General features: G+C 42.8%; 1 protein-coding gene across 4 annotated transcripts in view; it reads left to right on the top strand.

Annotated features, from left to right (window-relative positions):
* The first annotated feature begins 390 nt into the window (after positions 1-390).
* Positions 391-26,804, top strand: part of ELOVL7 (ELOVL fatty acid elongase 7) — a 79,842-nt gene continuing 53,428 nt past the window's right edge. For 2 of the 4 annotated variants that reach the window (XM_055555182.1, XM_055555181.1), the window contains exon 1: positions 393-1,412. The gene's annotated coding sequence lies outside the window, so the exon portion shown is untranslated. Of the gene's footprint in view, positions 1,413-26,804 lie in introns of all 4 variants that reach the window. The other 2 variants (XM_055555180.1, XM_055555178.1) reach the window with 2 other exon arrangements.

Here is a 26,804-nt window from a genome sequence, read left to right on the forward strand (position 1 = left end):
TCAAGAATATCTAAATGATTAATAATATTATTTTATTTCCCTTGCCTTTAGTTTCGCTGAAGCTGGGATTCTCTTAAATTTGAGCTTTCATGTTTGTTGCTCACCCCCTCCCCAGTGGCTACCATGAGGGCTCTCAATATTTTGTATAAAACCTTTAAAATCTCCTGTTGATGCAGTAGGATTAGGTGGTGGAAGGCCACACCTGTACCTGAGTGAAACATGCTTCTTCTCCCTCCCCTTCCTCCTGGGTAGTCTGGACCTTCCGGCAGTGATTTCATGCTTAAAACTCAAGAGCAGAAACTCACAGACCCTGTTTGTGAAGTGCGGTGGCGGGGGTGGAGCGGGGGCGGGGCGGGTCAGGACTGCAGCCCCTCCTGCTCCTTTCCGGCTTCTAGAAGACAACTCAGTTTTCGTTCTTGGGTTTTTGCCTCCACAATAATTAACTTCTTAGGATTCTTATTTTACCTTCCAGATATTGATGCCAGGATTTCCAAACACGACAGCGGTTAGGAGGATCAAGATCAGACACAAAGCAAGGCAACGCCTAACATTCATCCTCACCCCACCATTCAGGCCAACCCAGGATAAGGAGAAGTCAATGTGCTGGAGTGTGCTGGCCACAGCAGCTGCGGTTACTAATTAGGACAAGAAAGTTAACTTGGATTATATACGATTTCCTCTTCATTGCTCTAATAGTCCCCTTCGCTCCCCAATATTTGCCGCAACTCTAGTTTTTAATAAGTAGGGGTGGGGTTGACCCGCACTGGGCCTCTCACGGCCGTAGGGTCTGGTCACCATTTTAGACACTGAATTAACCCTCCGAAAGAGCCTTTTCAGGAGCGAGAACTCCTTTTTTTTCTACCACTCCGCCGCTAGCCTCATCCTCGGCCAGGTTTCCCTCATTTCAGATTTTTCTGCAACTTAATCCTGAGTCATGCTTGACAACAGTTTTCACATTATTTAAACCTTTATTATTTAAACCTCGAGATGACCTCAGGTGATGACATCTGTGCTCAGAAAGAAATGTCCAGAGGTCAGAACCGATCTTCCCGAGCAACCCTCGGTGTCCGGTCCCAGCCGCGATGCGAGCGGCGGGGCGCCGAGCCAGGAGGAGGAGGGGCGCCCGAGGCCGCGCGCACCTCCCAGCGGGTCCTTCCCAGCGGGCGGCTCCTCCCCGCGCCCCCTCGCGGGTACCTGGCGGCCGCGGAGGGCGGGCAGGGGGCGGCGCTGCGCGGTGTCACGCGGCAGGGTGGGAGAGCGGGCAGGTGACACCCCGGCCGCCTCCGCCCCTTTTCTAGCTTGGTCGGTGGCGAAGGCAGCAGGGGCCGCTGTGAGGAGCTCCGCGTTCGCGCCGCCGCCCGCCGCCGCCCTCTGCTCGCGCGCCCAGGCGCTTCGGCTCCGCTCCTCGCGGGGTGAGTGCAGGGCTCCCAGCCTGGGGGCCGGGGCCTAACTTTTCCGGGGCGCAGAGGAGGAGAGATGGGGAGGAGAGGGAGAGGACCCCAGGACCGGGGGATCGAGGGCAGCCTAGTGGAAAGAACTTGGGCGCGGCGCGCGAGGAGTGGGATCCGGGTCCGGAAGACTCAGGAGCCCGGCCAGGCCCTGCCTGGACTCTGGGGGGCGCTTCGGAAGTTGTGGCCGCGACGCCGGCGAGTGCCCAGGTTCAAAGCCCTTCCCGCCAGCGGGCGGGGCCGCGGAGCTCACCTGCGCCCTCCCTGGGAGCCCCCACCCCCACCCCCACCCCCAGCATCGCACAGGAACGGTGGTCCCCGCCGTCCCTGGGTTTTGAGCCCTCCCCTAGCTTTCCCGGGGCACTGGGCCCCGCTGTTCCAGGCGGGAGGACAAAGGTGCTTGCTGGTGGGACGGGGAGGAAGAGGGACCTCCTCGACCTTGACCGCCGAGGTCATTTTCCAAGCTCCGGGATCTGGCCTTGCTCGCCACAGCCTACCCCTACCCCGCCTGCCCGAGCCCCTGTCTTTCTGCTTCTTTCCCTTCTGGGGTGCTTTTGTGTCCTCGAGGCCAGAATTAACTAGGGGAGCTGCTCTTGCTTTTTGGCTCCCTGAACTGCATCCTGTCCCGGCAGCGGCTGCTGGCTGAGGAGAGTGATGAGTACAGAGCAGTAGAACAGGTCGTGCCGGAGATGGAAATCGGAAAGCCTGTTGTTTCATCTTCCGAGGTATCGTTGGTTAGAAAATGGGCCTTCCCCCCTAATCAACCAGCGCTGATTCCAACTTACCGGATGCCAAGGGAGCGTTCTTTAGAGCTCCCTGGGGAAGGCTGGGACAGGAAGGATCTGGTCTCTACCCCTGTCCAGCTTGGGGAAAACAAGTCTCACAACGACTGAAGAATAGTTTTGGCGACCAAGCATTTTTCCTCTTACTGATCTATTCCCTCGAAAAGCTTTTTCACTTAACCCTATATTCTCAGGTTACTCTTTCTCGCTCTTACTGTTTCACTGCCCTGAAAGAGTCATCATACTTTTGATTGTCCCGTCTTCTTGCCCATCACTTGACTGTTAATTCCCTTACTTTGTAGTTTTTGTTTCTACTACTAGCTTGAAATTGTTCCCCTCTAGGTCACTGAGGATTAAAAAAAAAAATCCCCTCCACCCTCAGTGGCAGACATGTATTGAATGCTTCTTGGCCTGGCACTGTTCTAAGAACTTGTATCAAATCTGTTAATTCTCACAGCAGCCCTATGGAGTAAATAAATGAAAACATGATCCTTTTTCAATTAAGGGAACTGAGACACAGGAACTTGCCCAAAGGCACACAAGTAGCAGGAGGAGATTCCAACTGAGATGCGAACTCAGGGGCTGTGGTCCAGGGCTGAGGCTGGTAACAACCTCTGTGGGTACCCACTCACCTAGAGTTCCTTTCTTTCCTCTCTGACTTTCCTGAAGTCCTGTGCTGTTTCATGCTTCACTGACCAGGCTCTCATTCTCTGGTTCCTTTTTTCCTTCTTGTGTAACTTTGTACTCATTTAGGTTTCCTTTTCATAGAATTTTGTTACTTAGGTTATCACTGCTACTTACTCGCCTTAAATTCTGTGGTTTCCATGGATCTTATTCAGTTTGAGTGTAGCGTCTATCAGTGCATATTGTAATACAGCAAGTCCCCCTCATATGAAGAACCTTCCCGATTGTGAACTTTCAAAGGTCCAAGTGTGCATCTGGTTCCAGCAAGAAACAATCTGCGCCGTTAACGTCAGGTGTGAATGAAATAGCAGCTTGCTCTCCATTTCCTTTTGCTGATGACACTTCAGTTCTATCATCTCCCATCTCTTCTCCCTCCTCCAGTCAGTGATTCTTCTTGCCTGTTCACTTGATGCCAGCCCTTGTATGCCAGCTGTTGTACAACTGTACACATTTTCTTTGTTTTGTGTGTGTGTGTGTGTGTGTTTGTTTTTTTATGTATTATTTGTGTGAGAAGTATTATAAACCTATTACAATATAGTACTAACTCTGTTGGACTTACAAACACACTCTTGGAATAGAACTTGATCGTTTGTAGGGAACTTATTGTATTTCATTTGGATTTGTCTTGCTTTACGCCAAAGCATTTCTAGTTAACACCAGTTATGTTAGCTTCCCTCTCCTTTATCATAGTCACCCAGGTGCAAAACTCAGAGGTTGTGTCTCAGATCACACTTTTCCCAATCTGAAACCTCTTTTCAGCTTTTACCTTGTCTCTTCCTTCTAGCCTTCCTCATTCTCACCTCTGTTCCCCTTTTCTCTTTACTAGTCTCCCTCTTCCCCACTCCTGAACATTTGTTTATCGCTTTTATCATTTTTTTGTTGTTGGTTAGCTTCTTTCATCAATAGTCATGGTCCATAGAAAGATTGTAAACAAAGTAAGGCTAACTTTTCAAGCCTTGCAACTAGTATCAGCTTGATAAATGGTTGCAGAATATGATGCAAGATGAATTAAGGTAGCATATATTGGGTGGGTTGGATGATGATAGAAAACTTAAAAATTTTTAAGCTGGGTTTTAGAGAACGTTAGGGAGTTTGTTTCAGTAAACATAGGGGAGCTGGCAGACAATGCGAAAGAAGAGGAGTTGGCCTCTGTCAGCTACATTGCTGAAACCCGCCTATCCCGGCTAAACATTCCACTTAGAAGTGTAATGAATAAGGACTATATCAACAGAGAATCATGAATCCTAACCTTATCCTAGCAAAACAAGATATGAAACCACAGTGAGTTACATGAAAACCCCAATTTTACTGACAAATATAACACATACATAAAAATGCAGAAAACATAAATGAAGAGATTACCACAGTAGATAATTTAGAAGTAGAATAACTGTCTTATTCTGACAGTAGATATGACAGTTGGATATTCTGAAGACAGGCTAAATGGGAATCTTTTCTCAAAGCCTCTGTATAAGGTGATGTGGGCCTGGATTAATCCTGAAAGGCATTGTTGAAGAAGAACTGGCTGTGCTTGGGGAGGTCTGAGGTGAGGAGAAAAGAAAACTGGAAGGTGTTAAAGTGCTGAGATTGGGGAGCCAAAAAGAGAATTTCTGCCCCCGAGCATGATTCTACCACAGCAAACATTTTGCCATTTTACCTTTGTCTCTCTCATTTTTTAAATACATGTTTTCCTCTATCATACTACTATAGAGTTTTAATATTTTATATTTTCCTGGTAATATATAGTAAGCATTTTTCTTATAATTTCTAAAACTCCTATTATTTGCATTTATCCCAATAATTATAATATGATTTCCTTAACTAATCCTCTGTTGTTGGATAGGTGTATTAGCAATAATTATAAACAACTCACATTGCAATAATGCTTACCTTTGGAGATATGTCATTGTACAAATTGGGATTTGTTTCTTTATGCTAGGCAATGGAATGTACATAAAAGAAAGCCTCTGTCTTCAGGTAATTACTATTTCAGTTGAAGAAATAAGACTTTTTCTAATTTGTTTAATTGTTTATTCTTCTTGGTGTGCTACATGTGCAAACATCAGCTTTAGAATATGGAAGAATTTTGGAGCCTTAGTATATATAGTTGGGTAAACTCTGGGAGTTGGTGATGGACAGGGAGGCCTGGCCTGCTGCAGTTCATGGAGTCGCAAAGAGTCAGACACGACTGAGCAACTTAACTGAACTGATATGTAGTAGCATGTTAAATTGAGAACTGATCTTGAATTTCAATAAAATACATTATAAAGCAGGGAAAGAAGCATCCCATAAACACAAATTGGACTCATCCAATTTGGACTACTCACATTATGAAAAGCTGAACACCCATGCACTTTATAGGATCAGTCTTTTTTAAAAATTGAGGTTTTTAATTACTCCTAATTGATTTAGATAGGAGAAGGGGACGACAGAGGATGAGATGGTTGGACGGCATCACCAACTCAACGGACATAAGTTTGAGCAAGCTCTGGGAGTTGATGATGGACAGGGAAGCCTGGTGTGCTGCAGTCTATGGGGTCACAAAGAGTCAGACACGACTGAGTGACTGAATCAAACTGATTTAGATATATCAAAAGCACATGTTATTGCCTCGACAAGTAAAATTATCCTTTTTATTGGTGATAAATATGTCCAAAGAGATAGATATTTCCATTATTCAGATGAACTAAGTTACCATATAACATATAACTTGTAAGACTGCCTTGTTAAAGACAAATCTGCATCCACTTGGAGAAGCAGCCACAGGCCTTGACCACCAGCAGCCCAGCTCCTTTATTTCCTCCAATATCAAGTATAGAGTCAAACTCAGTCAAAATTTGGGAATTGCAGAAGTTCAAATTCAGTAAACATCTGAGTGTCAGGTTTGCATCAGGCAAAGTGGTTGGCAGAATGCTGAAGCTCGTCCAGGTCTGTGTGGGTTCAAGGGAGGTAAATACAGTACAGTGTGAAAAACTGCGATTAACACAAACAGAGCATGGGGGAAGCCAAACGGGAAGGCAGGCAAAACTGCCCTCCTGAGCCGAAAGAAGGAACGCTGGAAGTAGAGAGGGGCTGAGGGCTGGAAGTCAAATTCAGGCTGTGGTGCATTCAGAGGACTGGAGACACTGGAAACATCACTGCAGAGCAGGGTGTGATAGGAGGTTGCTAAGCATGCTTGGCTTACTGAAGGCTGCATTTCACCTAGTAAAAATTTTGGATTTTATCCTACAGGCAATGGGGGGTGCTTTGGAGCCCTTTAAGAAGGGAAGGGACCTGTTCAGATTTGTATTTCAAAAGCACCCCTCTGCACTTGCAACTTCATCATTCTGGAACCTCTCCCTCTCCTGTGGAGCTTTATCTCTTTTCTCTATCTGACCCTGGAAAGGACAGCTCCCTTCACTGTTTACATGAGATATCTTGATTATGCTCAGTGTACACAATAATTTGGGAACAGAAAATGAGCTTGTGCCAACTGTTTATAGAATGCACACTCTTGCTAACGATTACGAGGGGAAAAGTTTGGGCATCTTTTAGGTATCAGTCAATAGTCGCAGTCAGGCACTTTCTGTGCATTTTTCTCATGAATTGTCTGCAGACAGCAAGGTCTGCACCAGAATCCTTATAGCACACATGGGTGCAGAAAAGTGAAGAAAAGTGCTCAGGTGAAGAAGCAGCAAGTGTGCTCAGTAAGGGCCCAGGGTTACAAGTGTGTAGCCAGGATTTAAACCCAAGTATAGTTACAACATTCAGGCTCTTCCGCCTTAGTATACTAACTTTGTGGGTTGATTATTTAGAGGGTGTCTCTTAAGACACTAGGGTTCTGATATCCAACACTAGTTTTGTGAGGTTCCAAGTAGCTAAGATGGTAAAAAAAATCTGCCTGCAATGCCGGAGACCTTAGTTCGATCCCTGGGTCGGGAAGATCCTCTGGAGAAGGGAATAGCAACCCACTCAGTATTCTTGCCTGGAGAATCCCATGAACAGAGGAGCCTGGTGGGCTACAGTCCATGGGATCATAAAGAGTCAGACAGGACTGAGCGACTAATACTTAATAATACTTAAGGACAACCATAAACATAAACCTTATTTTAGACTTTTTAGGGTCAGTGGTAGAAATATGAGAACTAGAAAAAGAGGGTTTGGCAAGTTGTCCCTCATCTAAAAACAGCCCCCCGTTCCTTTGTCTCCTTCCTTTCCATCCCAAATTGTGGGATTTTTGTCTTAATAGCACATTTATGATGTATTTGTTTGCTTATTATAGTTACATGGCATAACACGGACAGATCAGAAGGAAAGGCTGCTTGTATCTCACGGGGTCTTACCCTTAGTCTGTCCAGGGCTTCTCTGCTCAATCCTCTTCTTACCATTTCCTGCCTTCTCTAGGCAGACAGTGCTGTGCTGGATCCTACAAGCCCAAAGATGTATGTCTGAGAAGCAAACAAATGCTGACCTCACACATTAGTCCCTCTGCTTTTATCCTGCAATTCGCTGCAAGGCATATTCTTATACCTTCAGTCTTTGAAAAATTTCTTTGAAATTCTAAGAAGTGAGACTTTAACCTGAAGAAAGAAAGAAAATAGAAATCACATTCTTAGGAAACCAATGTCAAGTGACTGCTTATAGAATAACTTATTCCTGAGCAAATGTGGAATTTAAAAAGTGAAGTGTAAGAACCACAACCTCCATTGTTCAAAGGGAGGAGCAAGGGGGTAATAGATATAATATTAAACATTAAGTATAGTCAATATTTTTACAGTTAAAAAATAGAAATATATTACGTTGAACATATTCAGTTGACATTTCTCTAGGAAAAGCCATTTGGATATTGGCAGTTACATATGATTCATCCTAATATGGGGCTTCCGAGGTGAAAATAGTGGTAAAGAGCCCGCCTGCCAATGCAGGAGACATAAGAGACAGGGGTTCGATCCCTGGGTCAGGAAGGTCCCGTGAAGGAGAGCATGGCAACCCACTCCAGTATTCCTGCCTGGAGAATCCCATGGACGGAGGAGCCTGGAGAGCTACAGTCCATAGCGTCACGGAGTCGGACACGACTGAAGTGACTTAGCATGCACACATCCTAATATAAAGATAATCCTCTTGACATCTAACTGGTTGACCCTATGAGCCCTTGTTCATTTCTCCGTAAAATATACCAAATGCTGCCCAGATATGATGAATATGGGCTTCGAGTAGCCTGTTCCCTGCTCCTATGACTGGGTCAGTGACTATCTTTATTGCAAGCCTATTGATGTCAGTTACGCTTGTTATTGTGATTAGGTAATTTAAATGTGTGTAAATCTATAAAAGTACAAAAGGAAAGAGTTTTATTCCTGTGAAGAGAATGTTGTATTCTTTGGAAAGTTTCCTTTAAAGCGAGTGACTTAAAAAGTAGGCAGGAGAACTGTAAAGAATTGGAGAGATTTTGAAAGCTTGAAAGATAATATCCTAAGCTTGCTTTGCAATTTTTTTCTGTTTGTTTTCTTTTTGTTTTTTAGTTTTCAGTCCACATAGAACACTAAAAGTGAGAATTGTAGAAAATAAATTCTGACTATGGTTTATGTGAGAAAAATATTGGGCAGGAATTCTTCCTCAAGGGAAATCTTGAAACTACTTTGGAAAACTGGGAAATTAGTGCTTATTAATATGTCTTAAGGTAAAGTACATATTTATGGTATATATATAATTTTTTGATTCTTCAAACAGTTTTTTTTTGATTAATCAACCAGAACCAGTCAAAATTGCAGCGGTATTTTTATTTTAATTACAGCTGTTAGACTATAATCATTTATGTTGTTTCATAGTAGATTGTCAGAACCTTTGCCTCTGTAGGTATTTTATGCACCTCATTAATAAAAACAAGTGAAACTTTGCCATTTAGATTGTAAAAAGCAGAGTACATGTAGATTTTTTTTTTCCTTTGCTTAGCATACCATACTAATGGTACATAGTCAACTCTACTTATTTTAAATTAGGCTTTTAGTATCCATATAATATTTAAGCTTATTTTAATAATGTGAACCCATACATAGAACCTAGAGCTGGTTCCTATCTCCCTTAAATGACTTCCATAAAGATTGAAAGCAAAGATACAAAGGCTAGCGTTAGCTAGAATCAGTTAAACTGGATCAATTTCTTAGTGTTATTAAGTTGGTAAGTTGAATTAGGCAAGGTATAATTTATTCTAGATTCAAATGTTTGTTATAGTGGTATGATAATTATTTTCTGAAACATTATAACAGGTTAGTGAAAAAAGACCAAACATAAAATGTGAAAAATAAAAATACATTTTCTAATAATAGTATTTATTGAACACTTGCTGTATGCCAGGCACTTTGCTAAATTCTAATGTGCCTTATTTAATCTTCATAGAAGCCCTACTAGGAGGATGGTAGTGTTTCTAGTGTATAGACAAGAAAACTGATGCATATAGAAGTTGAGTGACTTGTCCAAGATCATGTGGTTAGACACAGCATTGGAAATCAGACCCAGTTCAGTCTGAGCTCCAATGCCCACCTGCCCATGCTCTTACCACTTTATAATGTAAGTACTCTTAATCGGAATTTGTAGTATTGATTTTTTTTCTTTTTGTAAGCAGTTTATTTGAGAGGTGGTCCTAGGCAGTAATAGCAGGACAGGGGAAGGGAGGCAGCCAGTACAAAGAGTGTCAATGAAGATGGTACTACCACTACTGCGGGTGCCTAGGCCTCCTTCCCACTGGGACACTGCTCAGACTCATCCATCCAAGCGGCAAAGAAGTGCAAACTTTGTTGGGACATGTACATGTCTTTTAAAAGACACGTTAAAGTGTTTTGCACTTGGAAAGGACCTTAGAGATCCTTTAGATCAACTTCTTTTACAGATGAGGAAACCGAGGCCCAGCAAGTACAGGTCATTTGGCCAAGGCAGTGTGTGTTAGTCAGTCATCTCCAACTCTTTGTGACCCCATGGACTGTAGCCCGCCAGGCTCCTCTGTCCATGGAAGTCTCCAGGCAAGAATACTGGGACGGTTGTCATTTCTTCCTCCAAGGGATCTTTCCGACCCAGGGATCAAACCTGGGTCTCCTGCACTGCAGGCAGATTCTTTACCGTCAGAGCCACCAGGGAAGTCCAGTCGAGGCCATAAGCCTGTTTAAAATGTGGGACCAGAGTCACATATGTAAAAAACAACTTATGGTTACCAGGGGGAAGAGTGGGAAGGTATAAACTGGGAGATTGGGATTGACGTATACACATTACTATATATAAAATAGATAACTAATAAGGACCTTACTGTATAGCACAGGGAACTCTGCTCAATAGTATGTAATGACCTATGTGGGAAAAGAACCTTAAAATGAGTAGATACATGTATATGTATGACTAATTCGCTTTGCTGTATACCTGTAACTAATGCAACATTGTAAATCAACTACAATTTAAAAAAAATTGTTTTTAATTAGGAAATAAAACAAAAATGGGGGACTAAAAATGAGTTCTCCTGATTAGAGTCTAAATGGTTTTCTGATTTGCTAATTATTTTGTCTTCATTAATCTTAACTCTGAATATGACTTCACTACTGAATCTGGTTTTTTAAGATTTTTTTGATGTGGACCATCTTATAATTCTTTATTGAACTTGTTATTATATTGCTTCTGTTTTATGTTTTGTTTTTTTTGGCCCAAAGGCGTGTGGGATCTTAGCTCCCAACCAGGGATTGTACCCACATCCCCTGCATTGGGAGGCAAAGTCATAATCACCACCAGGGAAGTCCCACTACCGAATGCTTAAAGCCCCTAAATTGCCCCATCCATCCTTGTCTGTAAGTAACAGCATTAATTAGTCCTGTAGATTTTACTGTACATCATGACCAGGACAAGGATTGCGTTTCCCCTGTGTGATGAGTGGGACACGCAAAGCAATGTGATGTTTCTCGTTCTAAGGCCCATGAATTATAGAACCTAACCCTGAACCATGACTGAAAGTGTAAAAGAAGAAAAATGCATTATCTTAGCCAACACAGCTAAACCATCTGGCCCAGCCCATGCTAGCTCATCTAACAGCCCCCTAACACTCATTCTCTGTCCTGAGCATAGTTCATCACCTGTAGGTGACTGCCTGAGAATCTCATGGAAGTAGCATCTGTGGGACTGGATGGGGTGAGGTCGGAGGAGAGTTGCTGCCCACTGCTTTTCTGGGCACCCCCTAAAAAATCCGTCAACCTGCAGTCTTTCACTATTTCATCAGTAGACAGAGCAAGGTGGGCTGTTAACCATTTCCTTACTACCAAACAAGTAGGTGCTGCTGTTTTCCTCCTTGTCCTTCTTTGCTTGTGCATGCCATGAAAGAAGTTCTTTGCATGCATAATCTCAGTTCTTAGTGTAACCCTGAGTGATGTGTATCTCAACTCAATTTTAGAGATGAAAATTTGAGACTCCAAGAAATTTAGGTGATTTCTGCTAAGGTCACTGCAGGGTGAGTGGCAGACCTGCGTCTGTGCTTAGTCACCCAGTTATGTCCGACTCTTTGATCCCATGGACTGTAGCCCACCAGGCTCCTCTGTCCATGGGGATTTTCCAGGCAAGAATACTGCAGTGGGTTGCCATGCCCTCCTCCAGGGGATCTTTCCAACCCAGGGATCAAACCCAGGTCTCTCGCATTGCAGGCGGATTCTTTACCATCTGAGCCACCAGGGAAGCCCGGACCTGGGTCTAGAATGCAGATATTCTGATTACATAGCCTGCCATTTATTCTGTGTGACCTTAGAATCTATTTCTTCCTCTTTAGTAAAGAATCATGGAGGATGGCAGATAATGTGCTTATGAAATAGGACAAAGTTTGTATGTGATAATATATAATTTACATTCCACATTAAAAAGAATATTTGAAATGCTCACAATACATATATTATGATTCAAGCACAGAAGGGGGAAATCTAGGTGATAGAATTATGATAATGGAACACTAAATTTTAACTACTAGCTGGGAGTAGATGAAAGAGTAAGATGGTATTACCACAACTCTACTGGTTTGGTTTTTTAAAATGAAAGATCAGTTTTTAAGGTAATTTTTTCCTCCTAGAAATGAATTATAGGAGGAATTTATTTATCAAGTAGGTTCTTATAAAAAGGATCTTGAATCACTTCATGTAAATATAATGCTTTCAATAATAGTTTTGGTAAAGATGGGAAAATATTCTTTAATTAATATTGGTTCTTTATTTAAAGTTTATTTCCTTTTGGCCCAGCCATGTGGCGTGTGGCGTCTTAGTTCCCGATCAGGGATCAAACCTGTGCCCCCAGCAGTGGAAGCATAGACTCTTAACCACTAGACAACTAGGAAAGTCCCATATATTAATATTGGCTCTTGATAACTAATTTATTGTGGACAATAATGAAGGTAAACTCTGAAGCATCTCTTCAGGTAAACTTGGAAGCATCTCTTCAAAGGCATCAGGGTTAGGCTAATAAAATTTTATTGTTCAGTTGCTAAGTCATGTCCAACTCTCTGCAGCCCCATGGACTGCAGCACACAGCATTTCCCTGTCCTTCACAATCTCCCTGAGTTTGTTCAAACTCATGTCCATTGAGTTGCATGATGCCATCCAACCATCTCATCCTCTGTTGGCTCTTCTCCTCCCGTCTTCAGTTTTCCCCAACATCAGGGTCTTTTCCAGTGAGTCAGTTCTTCCCATCAGATGGCCAAAGTATTGGAGCTTCAGCATCAGTCCTTCCAATGAATATTCAGGATTGATTTCCTTTACAGTGACTGGTTTGATCTCTCTGCAGTCCAAGGGACTTTGAAGAATATTCTCCAGGACCACAGTTTGAAAGCATCAGTTCTTTGACGCTCAGCCTTCTTTATGGTCCAACTCTCACATCTGTACATGGCTACTGGAAAAACCGTAGCTTTGACTATACAGACCTTTGTCAGCAAAGTGATGTCTTGACTTTTTAATACTTTGTCTAGGTTCGCCATAGCTTTCCTTCCAAGGAGCAATCATCTTTTAATTTCATGGCTGCAGCCACCATCTGCAGTGATTTTGGAGCTCAAGAAAATAAAATCTGTCACTGTTTCCATTGTTTCCCCATTTATATGCCATGAAGTGGTGGGACTGGATGCCATGATCTTAGTTTTTTGACTGTTAAGTTTTAAGCCAGCTTTTTCACTCTTCTCTTTCACCTTCATCAAAAGACTCTTTAGTTTCTCTTTGCTTTCTGCCATTAGGGTGGTATCATCTGCATATCTAAGGTTTTCTCTTGGCAATCTTAGTTGTGATCCACACAGTCAAAGGCTTTCACAAAGTCAATGAAACAGAAGTAGATGTTTTTTTGGAATTCTCTTGCTTTCTATCATCCAGTGGATGTTTGCAATTTGACCTCTGGTTCCTCTACCCTTTCTAAATCCAGCTTGTACATGTGAAATTTCTCAGTTCATGTACTGCTGAAGCCTAGCTGGAAGGATTTTGAGCTTTACCTTGCTAGCATGTGAAATGAATGCGGTTGTACAGTAGTTTGAACATTCTTGTAGACTTCCCTGGTGACTCAGATGGTAAAGAATCTGCCTGCAGTGCAGGAGACCCAGGTTCAATCCTTGGGTCGGGAAGATCCCCTGGAGAAAGGAATGGCTACCCACTCCAGTGTTCTTGCCTGGGAAATCCCATGGACAGAGGAGACTGGTGGGCTGCAGTCCTTGTGTTGCAGGCTATAGTCCATGTGTCAGACACAACTGAGTGACTAACACTTTCACATCTGAACATTCTTTGGTATTGCCCTTCTCTGGGATTGGGATGAAAACTGACCTTTTCCAGTCCTTTGGCCACTGCTGAGTTTTCCAATTTGCTAGCATATTGAGTGCAGCACTTTAACAGTATCATCTTTTAGGATTTTCAATAGCTCAGCTGAAATTCCATTACCTCTACTAGCTTTGTTCGGAGCAATGCTTCTTAAGACCCACTTGACTTCCCACTCTAGTATGTCTGGCTCTAGGTGAGTGACCATACCATTGTGGTTATCCCAGTTATTAAGACCGTTTTTGTGCAGTTCTTCTGGGTATTCTTGCCTCTTCTTCTTAATATCTTTTGCTTCTGTTAGATCCTTACAGTTTCTGTCCTTTTAACCATTCAGCATCACAATAATCCAAGTCTATGCCCCAACCACAAATACTGAAGAAGCTGAAGTTGAATGGTTCTATAAAGACCTACAAGACCTTCTAGAACTAACACCAAAAAAGGTGTCCTTTTCATCATAGAGAATTGGAATGCAAAAGTAGGAAGTCAAGAGATACCTGGAGTACTAGGCACATTTGACCTTGGAGGACAAAATGAAGCAGGGCAAAGGCTAACAGAGCTTTGCCAAGAGAATGCACTGGTCATAGCAAATACTCTCTTCCAACAACACAGGAGTTGACTTTACACACGGACATCACCAGATGGTCAATACTGAAATCAGATTGGTTATATTCTTTGCAGCAGACAAGGGAGAAGGTCTGTACAGTCAGCAAAAACAAGACCTGGAGCTGACAGTGGCTCAGATCATGAGCTCCTTATTGCAAGATTCAAACTTAAATGAATAAAGTTTAGGTTCTTATAATGATTACAGTAACAACTCATGCTAAGTAAAGCAGGTTTTTTAGACCTAAGATTAGTCTAAGGATGGGCATTAGAGGGTTCATACCATCTCAAAAACATCAAATCTATGTATCCATTTTTGTTTCTGGAGTATAGCCCACAGCACCATAGTCTCAAAGCCTGTTGATTTAGGAGAGACATGAAATAAAATATATAAAATGCTTAATAAAGTTTCACTTATAAACATCTACAAGGATTAGCTTTTAATGTTAATGTTAGAATTAGGCATATAATGTTTTCACAAACTGTGTAGAATTTATCCAAGTTGCAAGGACACAGCACTAATAGCGAGGCCTGTCAACAGAGATGACCTTCTTCCATGATACTTTTCATTTCAGTTTTCCTGGTTCTCTAGGAAAAACGACTTCTGCTTTAAGTGTTAAATCAATATTCACTAGTTTATGAGATAAACCTTGACTATTTTCTGTGTGTTAGACACTGGAGATGTAGAAATCTGGAAGTCAACTCCCCTCCTCATTTCTTTCTATATCTCGTGCTCACATCCGATTTAGCAGCCATCATGTCAGGTATGTCCCCAAAGTGTATCCTGAATCCATCTGCTTCAATAAACTCCTAATCCTGCTGCCTCCCTGCCATCAATTCTCTACCAAGCAAGCAAGTTAATTTTTAAACACATAAATCAGATCATGTCACTGCTTTGCTTAAAAGCCTCTGATGAGAGTTTCAGTTTTATAAGATGCAAAGAGTTCCAAAGATGGATGGAGGTAATGGTTGCTCAACAATATGAATGTACTTAATACCACTGAACAATGCACTTAAAAATGGTCAGTTGGTAAATTTTATGTGTATTTTATTATTTATAATAAAATATAATCATACAACAACAACAAAAAGTCGTTGATGGTTTCCCATTGTACCTAGAATAAAAACTCTGACTCTTTCACTGAGGCCTCGAGACCCTGTGTACCCATTTCTCCAAGTCATCCAGCATCAGTCTCTTCCTTGACTCTGCTTGCTATTACTCCAACATACTGCTTGTCCCTGCCTCTGGCCTTTGCCCTTGCCTTTGTCTCCTCCAGGACTCTTCGCCCCTCAGATCCTTTCAAATGTTCTAGAACTTTCTGACTCCCCTCCTAGTGTTGCTGTCTTCTGTCTCTGTTGACCCAATCATATCAGTCTGTCATGTTTCATTTCTTCATAACTTTTTTTGTTTAAGTTTGGATAATCTTTGTTTTGAGCTTCCCCAATGGCTCAGCAAGTAAAGAATCCACCTTCAATGCAGGAGACACAGGAGACACGGGTTCAATTCCTGGGTTGGGAAGATTCCCTGGAGAAGGAAATGGCAATCCACTCCAGTATTCTTGCCTAAAAAATCCCATCGACAGAGGAGTCTGGTGGGCTACACTCCAAACGGTCATAAACAGTTCAGTTCAGTCACTCAGTCCTGTCTGACTCTTTGTGACCCCATGGACCACAGCACGCCAGGCTTCCCTCTCCATCACTGACTCCTGGAGTTTACTCAAACTCATGTCCATCGAGTCAGTGATACCATCCAACCATCTCATCCTCTGTTGAACCCTTCTTCTCCCGCCTTCAATCTTTCCCAGCATCAGGGTCTTTTCAAATGAGTCAGTTCTTCACATCAGGTGGCCAAAATATTGGAGTTTCAGCTTTAGCATCAGTCCTTCCAATGAATATTCAGGACTGATTTCCTTTAGGATAGACCGATTGGATCTCCTTGCAGTGGAAGGGACTCTCAAGAGTCTTCTTCAACACCACAGTTCAAAAGCATCAATTCTTTGGCGCTCAGCTTTCTTTATAGTCTTCACATCCATACATGACTACTGGAAAAACCATCACTTTGACTAGACGGACCTTTGTTGGCAAAGTAATGTCTCTGCTTTTGAAGATGCTATCTAGGTTGGTCATAACTTTTCTTCCAAGGAGCAAGCGTCTTTTAATTTCATTGCTGCAGTCACTATCTGCAGTGATTTTGGGGCCCCCCAAAATAAAGTCAGCCACTGTTTCCATTGTTTCCCCATCTATTTGGCATGAAGTGATGGGACCAGGTTCCATGATCTTAATTTTCTGAATGTTGAGCTTTAAGCCAACTTTTTCACTCTCCTCTTTCATCAAGAGGCTTTTCAGTTCTTTTGCTTTCTGCCATAAGGGTGGTGTCATCTGCATATCTGAGGTTATTAATATTCATTTCTGTGGAACACTGCAATCCTGGATTAGGCTGGATAAATTAATTGTAGGGGGATGACAGAGAATGAGATGGTTGGATGGTATTGCTCAAACATGAGTTTGAGAAATTCTGGGAGACGGTGAAGGACAGCAAAGCTTGGCATGCTGTAGTCCTTGGGGTTGCAAAGAATCAGAGATGACTTAGTGACTGAACAACAACAAAATCCAGAAATAGAAAGCACAAAGATTTAATTTAATCTTACTGTTGGTTACTTTCCTTATACACACTTCTTTTTGAGGACCATTTGTTTTTCTTCCTTTTATGGACTTATATGTATATGTTGTGGGTGTGTGCTCTTATGTACATGTATGTTATAATACTTTTCCTATGTTCTGATTTGTAATGGGAAAGACCAGTACGGTTTTTGTTCTCTCCAGGAGTTGTTAATCCACATGACCTACCCACCTACTCTGGGTACCATCTCCCTTCCCTGATAAGACACCATACTCTATTCCCATCCCCAACCACACTGAACCTGTTACTGCTAATTCTGGCTTGTCTCAAAGATTTGAGGTCAGTTTATTTCCCACCCTTGCTCTCATGATTCTTGGTTACTGCCTATAAGAGAAATGCCTTACTAGGCATCACAGCCTTTCTGTTGTCTCCTCCTGCTGTTAACCACACTTCCACTGTCTTTTCTTCATTGAAGCCCTCTTCCACTGTGTTCAAACTCTGTCATATCCTCATTGCCATCACCTGCCAAAAATAACTGAGTCATGGCTCTTCCCCATCCCATGCCTATATATCCCTTATAAGAAACTCCATCCACAGAGCCATTCAACAAATACTTTCCTGTCTGACATACTCCAGGTATCATCTCAGGTGCTGGAGAGGCAGCAACGCACAAAACAGAGAAAGATCCTGTTTACCCTGAGGAGCTTATATTCCAGAGTGTTATTAGGGAGTAAGGGGGAATCAGATAATAAACAAATAAATATAGAACATTGGTGAAATATATAAAAATCATGATAACGACTGCTACAGGGAAAAATCAAGCAACAAAGACAGGGTAGTCCATGGTGGTGGGGTGATGAATGTGACATTTTAGCAGAGATCCAAAGAAGTGAAGGAGTGGCCCTGGCAAGTATCTGCAAGAGACTTCCACACTGTTGGGATGGTGGTTTCAGATGTTCTTGGAGTGTTCAAGAAAGGACCAGGAGCCCGGGTGGCTGATGCCCTCTGTGTCAGAGGATAGGTGAGAAAAGGAGAGGTCGGAAAGGTAGTCAAGGCCACTTAGGACCTTGGAGGCCATTATAGGAACTTTGACTCAGTGTGAGTGAGGTGGGAAGACATTGGGGCATTTTAAGCAGAGAAGTGACGTGAGGGTTTTCATTTTATTTTGTTTTTTTTCTTCGGTGTGTTAAGTATGTTGAAGAGGAACAAAGGTGAAATAAGGGAGACCAGTTGAGAAGCTATTGCAGTCATTCAGATAAGGGAGGACCACTGTTAAATGAAGATCAAATTGCCAACATCCTCTGGATCATGGAAAAAGCAAGAGAGTTCCAGAAAAACATCTATTTCTGCTTTATTTGACTGTGTGGATCACAATCAACTGTGGAAAATTCTGAAAGAGATGGGAATACCAGACCACCTGACCTGCCTCTTGAGAAATCTGTATGCAGGTCAGGAAGCAACAGTTAGAACTGGACATGGAACAACAGACTGGTTCCAAATAGGAAAAGGAGTACATCAAGGCTGTATATTGTCACCCTGCTTATTTAACTTCTATGCAGAGTACATCATGAGAAACGCTGGGCTGGAAGAAACACAAGCTGGAATCAAGATTGCTGGGAGAAATATCAATAACCTCAGATATGCAGATGACACCACCCTTATGGCAGAAAGTGAAGAGGAACTAAAAAGCCTCTTGATGAAAGTGAAAGAGGAGAGTGAAAAAGTTGGCTTAAAGCTCAACATTCAGAAAACGAAGATCATGGCATCTGGTCCCATTACTTCATGGGAAATAGAAGGGGAAACAGTGGAAACAGTGTCAAACTTTATTTTTTGGGGCTCCAAAATCACTGCAGATGGTGATTGCAGCCATGAAATTAAAAGACTCTTACTCCTTGGAAGGAAAGTTATGACCAACCTAGATAGCATATTGAAAAGCAGAGACATTACTTTGCCAACAAAGGTCTGTCTAGTCAAGGCTATGGTTTTTCCTGTGGTCATGTATGGATGTGAGAGTTGGACGGTGAAGAAAGCTTAGCGCCGAAGAATTGATGCTTTTGAACTGTGGTGTTGGAGAAGACTCTTGAGAGTCCCTTGGACTGCAAGGAGATCAAACCAGTTCATTCTAAAGATCAGTCCTGGGTGTTCTTTGGAAGGAATGCTTCTAAAGCTGAAACTCCAGTACTTTGGCCACCTCATGCGAAGAGTTGACTCATTGGAAAAGACTCTGATGCTGGGAGGGATTGGGGGCAGGAGGAGAAGGGGACAACAGAGGATGAGATGGCTGGATGGCATCACTGACTCAATGGACGTGAGTCTGAGTGAACTCTGGGAGTTGGTGATGGACAGGGAGGCCTGGCGTGGTACGATTCATGGGGTTGCAAGGAGTTAGACACGACTGAGAGACTGAACTGAACTGAACTAAACTGTTAAGTGAAAAGCGACTTGGATTCCAGAATTTATTTAGAAGGGTGTTGTCAGGATTTGCTAGTGGATTTGATGTAGGGGTAAGAGGAATGGAGGATTTTTTTTGTACTCTAAATTACTACGTGTTTGGATGGACTGGCCAGAATCCCACTATCTTGCCATCGCCACATCTGAAGCAGACTACCTTTTTCATTTTCATATGCGAATAGAACACAGTGCTCCTTTTTTGATGCTTCCCTCTCCAGCTTTACTCTCTCTGCTGTTCTTAACCCACTTTGTCCATCACTTCCCCTCCTGAGTCTCACATGCTTTGGACTTTGACATCTGACTTGATTTGGCATCTCCCCACCAGCTATTGCTCTGGGAAACTTCAAAACCCTTTCAGAAGCCAACTTAGGAGTAGCCTTCTCAGAAAAGTTCATTGTCTGACCCAACTGTGATAAGTTCTACCACACTGAAACTGCCTGCTTTCATAGCCTATCTCTGGGACTTTTAACCTGGATATGTGCCAAGAAAAACATCATCAGTTCTAAAAGCCCTTCTTCAAACCGTAGTCTCTGGTTTATCGGTTCTCTTACACCTCCCCTTCTTTATTTTTCCCTTCCAGTTTTATTGAGATACAATTGACGTACATAAACTCTGTATAAGTTTACAGTATAATTATTTGACTTTTACATCCTGAAATGATGACCTCAGTAAGTTTAGGGAGCTTTTCAGTGAACTTTAGTGAACTTTGCAGAACAAATCTGAAAATTGGGGGTGGGACTCCAGCATCAGTAGTTCTTAATGTTCTCCATCATCTCATAGTTACAAACTTAAAAAAATAAATTATTCTACCTTGTGATGAGAACTCTTAGGGTTTACTCTTGTGACAACTTTCCTATATATAAAACATACAGCAGTGTTAACTATGTTTATCATGTTGTTACATCCCTAGTTCTTATCTATCTTATAACCAGATGTTTGTACCTTTGCTGCCTTTATCCAATACCCTCTCCTTACATCCCTTGCCTCTCGAGCCACAAATCTGATCTCTTTTTCTATGACTTTGTTTGTTTTTGAAATACAATTGACCTACAACACTATATTAGTTCCTGGTACAGCATAGTGATTTGATATTTCCATACATTTCGAAATGATCACTGTGGTAAGTCTAGTTACCATCTATTATCATGTACAGATATTACATAATTACTGACGATTTTCCCCACACAGTACCTATCATACCCATGACTCATTTATTTTGTAACTGCGAGTCAATCTCTTAACCTCCTTTACCTATTTCTCTCCACCGCTCACCCGTCCTCCTGTACTCATAGTATGCGTGCTAAGTCACTTCAGTCATGTTAGACTTTTTGGAACCCTATGGACTGTAACCCACCAGGCTCCTCTGTCCCTGGGATTCTCCAGGCAAGAATACTGGAGTGGGTTGCCACGCCTTCCTCCAGGGGATCTTCCTGGCTCAGGGATCGAACCTGCATCTCTTATGTCTCCTGAATTGGCAGGTGGGTTCTTTACCACTAGCACCACCTGAGAAGCCCTTTTACTCTCAGAAAGACCTTCATTTTCCCTTAGTCTCTCAGCTCTCTACTTCTGTGTTTGTCTGGCAAATCCCTAACTCCAAATTAACCCCATAGTCTTCTTCTGAACATATACCTAGGCAGCTGAACAGAATTGCAGAAAGCTGGGTAAAAAGGTAAATTGATACACTATCAATGTATAGTTTCCAGACTCAGGTATACTCTGACCAACGTTACTTAATCCTTTCACTCCGTGATTCTCAACCTTGGCTGCAAAACAGAATCTTCTTGGAACTTTTAAAAAATCTCAATACCTGGGCTGTCTAGGCCAATTCAATCTGAAATTTCAGGGTGGGTCTCCAGCACCAGGAGTTCTTAATGTCTTCTGGGTGATTCCAGTATGCAACTGAGATTGAGAAACACTGCTTTCAACTTGTCCTTGAAAGATTTTCATTTTCTACGCCACACAAAACCTCTTTCTTTCACTACCCTCCAAAACCTTCCTCCCTAACCCTATTTTATCTTACTAATCAACCTCACCTCCTACCTTGCTAGAAAACTTGAAGGTTTTGTTGGTGAATCTTTCAATTTCTTGTCCCCATTTAGTCAACTGAACTTTTTAAGCAGTTTATTTATTTTTGGCTGTGTTGGGTCTTTGTTGCTGCATGTGGACTTTCTCTAGCTGCGGCAAGTGGGGGGCTACTCTTCCTTGAGGTGCTCAGGCTTCTCATTGCTTTGGCTTCCCTTGTTGCAGAGCACAGGCTCTAGGCATGTGGGCTTTAATAATGGTGGTGTACAGGCTTCGTTGTCCCGCAGCACATGGAATCTTCCCAGACCAGGAATCAAACCCATGTCCCCTGCATTGGCAAGTAGATTCTTAACCACTGGACCACCAGTGGTTAAGGACCACTAGGACCACTAGGAAGTCCTAGTCAGCTAAACTTTGAACTGGGGCATGGTTAGTGCCAGGCATTGTGCTGGGCATTGGGCATAGAGTGGCGGGCAGGATCAGAACAGTCCAGGCCATCCTGGAGCTTTCAGTACAGTGCCACAGGCAGGTGAGTAAATTATGGCACATGGTGAGGCAATCAGGTGTCACTGGAGCACACAGGAAAGGCCCTAATTTAGACTTGTGCCAGGAAGGCTTCTTTTCTGCATCAACTCATCTATGACTTGTCCTCCTTTCTCTTGCCCTTCATGGAGGATGACCTGCCAGACTCACCATCATGCTGGCCTGTGTCTCCATCCCTTCTATTTCTCCTCCACACATTCCTTGGTTGTCCCTCCCTGTTTCTGTCTATTGTTTCTTCCTCTCACTGGAAAAATTCTTAAGGTTTTACCAGAATGATAAAGCTTGATTGTGCATCTCTTTCCTCTTCTCTAGCCTTCACAAGCTGTTCTTTTGGACTCTTCCTTTTTCATCTTCTTTGTGAGATTTCTTCCCTCAGCCTACCTGTTAAATGATGGTATTCTCCACAATTTTTCTCATTCATCCATAACTGATTTTAATCACCATCTAGACATGTGCTGTGTGCTAAATCACTTCAGTCGTGTCCAGCTCTTTGCGACCCCATGGACTGTAGCCTGCCGGGATCCTCTGTCCATGGGGATTCTCCAGGCAAGAATACTGGAGTGGATTGCTGTGCCCTTCTCCAGGGGATCTTCCCAACCCAGGGATTGAACCCATGTTTCTTACGTCGCCTGCATTGGTTGGTGGGTTCTTTACCCCTAGCACCACCTGGGAAGGAAAGCTTCCCCAAATCTGTATCTATCTTCAGCCTTGACCTCCCTCCGAGTGCCTGCAGCCATCTCGACCTGAATGTCCCACAGGCTTGTCACATTGGAATTTATTAATTCCCTATTCCCTATTAATTCCCTATTCCCTATTATTAAACCTATTCCTCTTTCTGTGTTCCTTATCTCCTCTGGTGACACTGTCATGCACATAGTCACCCCAACCAAACCAGTAACTTCCATCACACTACCCTATGTCTTTATTCTGTCTGGAGAATCACCAAGCCCTTCCTGCATTGCCTCATACATTTTCCTTGGCTTTGTTTCTACCACCGTGGCATGTCAGCAGATCATCTCTGTCTTTGTTTAGGCCTTTCGGCATTTCTCACTGGGATGATTGCAATTAAATCTTAACTGGTCTCCCTGCCTTTAAGGCTCACACCCTGACATTCATCCTTCATCAGGTAGGTCACAACACTTGTTTGAGAGACATCCTTCAGAGGCTCCCCCTGCCTTTGCTAAGGCTGCACACTGTACTGAGAGGGTGCTTCTGGGGTGAGGGCGCGTCTTGAGGGTGGGGGTCTAGAGGATGGGGCTCCAGCAGAACTGTGTGGTTAAGTTCTTTTATGTCATTGTGCTTCAGCATAATATTTTGCCTTTTGAAAGCTTTCCATTGCCTGTGCACCACCTTTTCTTGCTCTTTCTCATTTGTACTTCTTCCTCAATGCATTCGTTGCCCCAAAGTGCTCCGTCCCTGCCAATCATTAAGAAGTAGCTCAGGTCTCATGTCTTTTAGGAGGTCTTCTTATCATTCACATCCTTATTAATTTATTCACTGAGATTCATGGGACATCTGCGTTATCTCAGGCAGCCAACAACATCAAAAAAGGTGTAGAAGATGGGAGTGTACCTGGGTGCATTCGAGCAGCGCTCCTTAGATTATCTGTGGTGATAGACCAGTTGAGTTGTTCTTTGTTTTGGCTCTATCATGGAATAATAAGTGGTCCTGTTGCACATGATTAAAATGCAGTTTGCATCACATGTGACTCACCAGATTAATTCAACAACACCCAAACTGGTCTATACCTTGTTAAGCAAGTATCACATACTTAAATGTCATTGAATTGTCAAGCTGCCATAAACATTTCCAAATACTTGATTTCTGGACTAACCTTGGACCAGAATGGTAATAAACCATTTGGACATCAGCACCAGTCCACTGGCCAGCTTTGAGTAGCAAGGTACTAGAGGATTGGCTGTAGATGCTATGGTAGGAGAGAAGACAGTTACACCAGGGACTCAAAAGACTAGACAGAGTACAGCTGCAAGGCGGGCAGAACCCTGTTCAGTTCAGTTCAGTTGCTCAGTCGTGTCTGACTAATTGCAGCACGCCAGGCCTCCCTGTCCATCACCAACTTCCGGAGTTCACTCAGACTCACATCCATCGAGTCGGTGATGCCATCCAGAGAAGGGCAAAAAAATTTTTTTTTAAGATATGCTCACCAGCTAGGTGAACAAGTCATTTTAGCCACAAGGAGAAATTGGAGCATAGAGAAAGGGAAGGTGGAGTAGGCTGGGACCACAAAGACTAGGATTGTTGTTTTTGTTCAGTCGCTAAGTCCTATCTGACTCTTTGCAATACCATGGACTGCAGCACAACAGCCTCCCCTATCCAGTGATGCTGATAAAGTGCTGCACTCAACATATCAGCACATTTGGAAAACTCAGCAGTGGCCATAGTACTGGAAAAGGTCAGTTTTCATTCCAATTCCAAAGAAGGGCAATGCCAAAGAATGTTCAAACCACCGTACATTTGTACTCATTTCACAAGCTGGTAAGTTTATGCTGAAAATCCATCAAGCTAGGATTCAGCAGTATGTGAACTGAGAACTTCCAGGTGTAAAAACTGGGTTTAGAAAAGGCAGTGGAACCAGAGATCAAAATTGCCAACATCTACTGGATCATAGAGAAGGCAAGGGAATTCCAGAAAAGCGTCTACTACTGCTTCATTGATTAAAGCCTTTGACTGTGTGGATCACAACAAACTGTGGATAATTCTTACAGAAATGAGAGTACCTGACCACCTTACCTGTCCCCTGAGAAACTTGTATGCAAGTCAAGAACACCAGTTAGAACCAGACATGAGACAACTAATTGGTTCCTAATTGGGAAAGGAGTATGACAAGACTGTATGTTGTCACCCTTTATTTAACTTATATGCAGAGTACATCATGAGAAATGCCAGGCTGGATTAATGATAAGCTGGAATCAAGATTGGCGGGAGAAATGTCAATAACCTTAGATATGCAGATGATATCACTCTAATGGCAGAAGGTGAAGAAGAACTAAAGATCCTCTTGGTGAGGGTGAAAAGAGGATAGTGGAAAAGCTGGCTTAAAACAACATTCAAAAAACTAAGATCATGGCATCTTGTCCCATCACTTCATGGCAAATAAAAGGGGAAAAGGTGGAAACAGTGACAGATTTTCTTTTCTTGGGCTCCAAAATCACTGCAGATGGTGGCTGCAGGCATGAAATTAAAAGATGCTTGCTCCTTGGAAGGAAAGCTATGACAAACCTCGAGTATTAAAAAGCAGAGACATCACTTTGCCAACAAAGGTCCATCTAGTCAAATCTATGGGTTTTGCCAGTAGTCATGTATGGATATGAGAGGTGGACCATAGAGAAGACTGAACTTCAAAGAATTGATGCTTTTGAATTATGGTGCTGAAGAAGACTCTTGAGAGTCTCTTGAACTGCAAGGAGATCAAACCAGTCAATCCTAAAAGAAATCCACCCTCAATATTCATTGGAAGAACTGATGCTGAAGCTGAAACTCCAGTAATTGGGCCATCTGATATGAAGAGCTGACTCATTTGAAAAGACCCTGATGCTGGGAAAGATTGAAGGCAAAAGGAAAAGAGGGTGACAGAGGATGAAATGTTTCAATAGCATCACCGACTCAAGGACATGAATTTGAGCAAACTCCAGGAGATGGTGAAGGTTGCAGGAGCATAGTAAATGGGGGTGCTATAAGGTAAGCGATGAGGCTTCAGAGTCAGCAGGAGTTGATTTTATTCATTCAGCAAATACTGTCTAAGAATCAACTATGTACCAGATCCTTCCTAGGCACTGGAGACAGAAGCCAAGCGGAGACAGTTTTCTATCTAGTATAGCTTAGGAGGGTCTCGAAGAGTAGACAGAGTTAGGCTTTAACTGCAAGCAGTCTTTGAAGCATTTTGAGCTGGAACGTGGCATAGTCAATTTAATCCTTGGGAAAATGACCCTGGTGAATTGAAAGAAATGGATTTGGGGAAATGGATAGCTATTGAATCAGGAAAGTTAGTTGAGAGGTGGTTACAGTAATCAAGGGAAGAGATGATAAAGATCAGAAAGTAGCAGTCAGTGGTTTGGGGAAGAAATGAAGGTGAGGGAAAGAGACTTATGAGAAAAATTATTGGAGTGATATAAATTAGAGGTCTTGAAGGGTCAGTTGAGTTTAGGATGGCTTTCAGTTTCTGACGATTAGGTTGCTGTTCAGTTGCTAAGTCATGTCCCACTCTTTTGTGACCCCATGGACTGTAGCCGCAAGGCTCCTCTGTCCATGGGATTTACCAGACAAGAATGTTAGAGTGGGTTGCCATTTCTTTCTTCAGGGGTTTTCCTGACCCAGGGTTAGAACCTGGGTCCTCTGCATTGGCAGGCAGTTTCTTTACTGCTGAGCCACCAGGGAAGCCAGATGATTAAGGCTGGTGGTCCAATTAATTCATTGGAAAAGGGTACAGTGAAGCACAAGCTGGAATCAAGATTGCTGGGAAAAATATCAATAACCTCAGATATGCAGATGACACCACCCTTATGACAGACGATTGAGATGGTTGGATGGCATCACTGACTCAATGGACATGACTTTGAATAAACTCTGGGAGTTGATGATGGACGGGGAGGCCTGGCGTGCTGCAGTCCATGGGTTTGCAAAGAGTTGGACACGACTGAGTGACTGAACTGAACTGTGGGTGCAAAGGAAGGGAAAGGGATTAGAGGAGTGGTAAGTAGAGCATCTGAGGACGTTATGCAGTTAGGTGCCTCCTCTCTGTGCTCCTACACTGTGTTGTGCTAACCTCTATCATAGAATTGTTTACTGGGTTTCTAAGCTTATAAACTCCTTGAGAACATGTACTTACTTTTCTGTCCTAAACATTTGGCAGCGAGCCTAACAT

The sequence above is a fragment of the Bubalus kerabau genome, chromosome 18 (assembly GCF_029407905.1).
Source record: "Bubalus kerabau isolate K-KA32 ecotype Philippines breed swamp buffalo chromosome 18, PCC_UOA_SB_1v2, whole genome shotgun sequence".
Classification (NCBI taxonomy): Eukaryota; Metazoa; Chordata; class Mammalia; order Artiodactyla; family Bovidae; genus Bubalus; species Bubalus kerabau.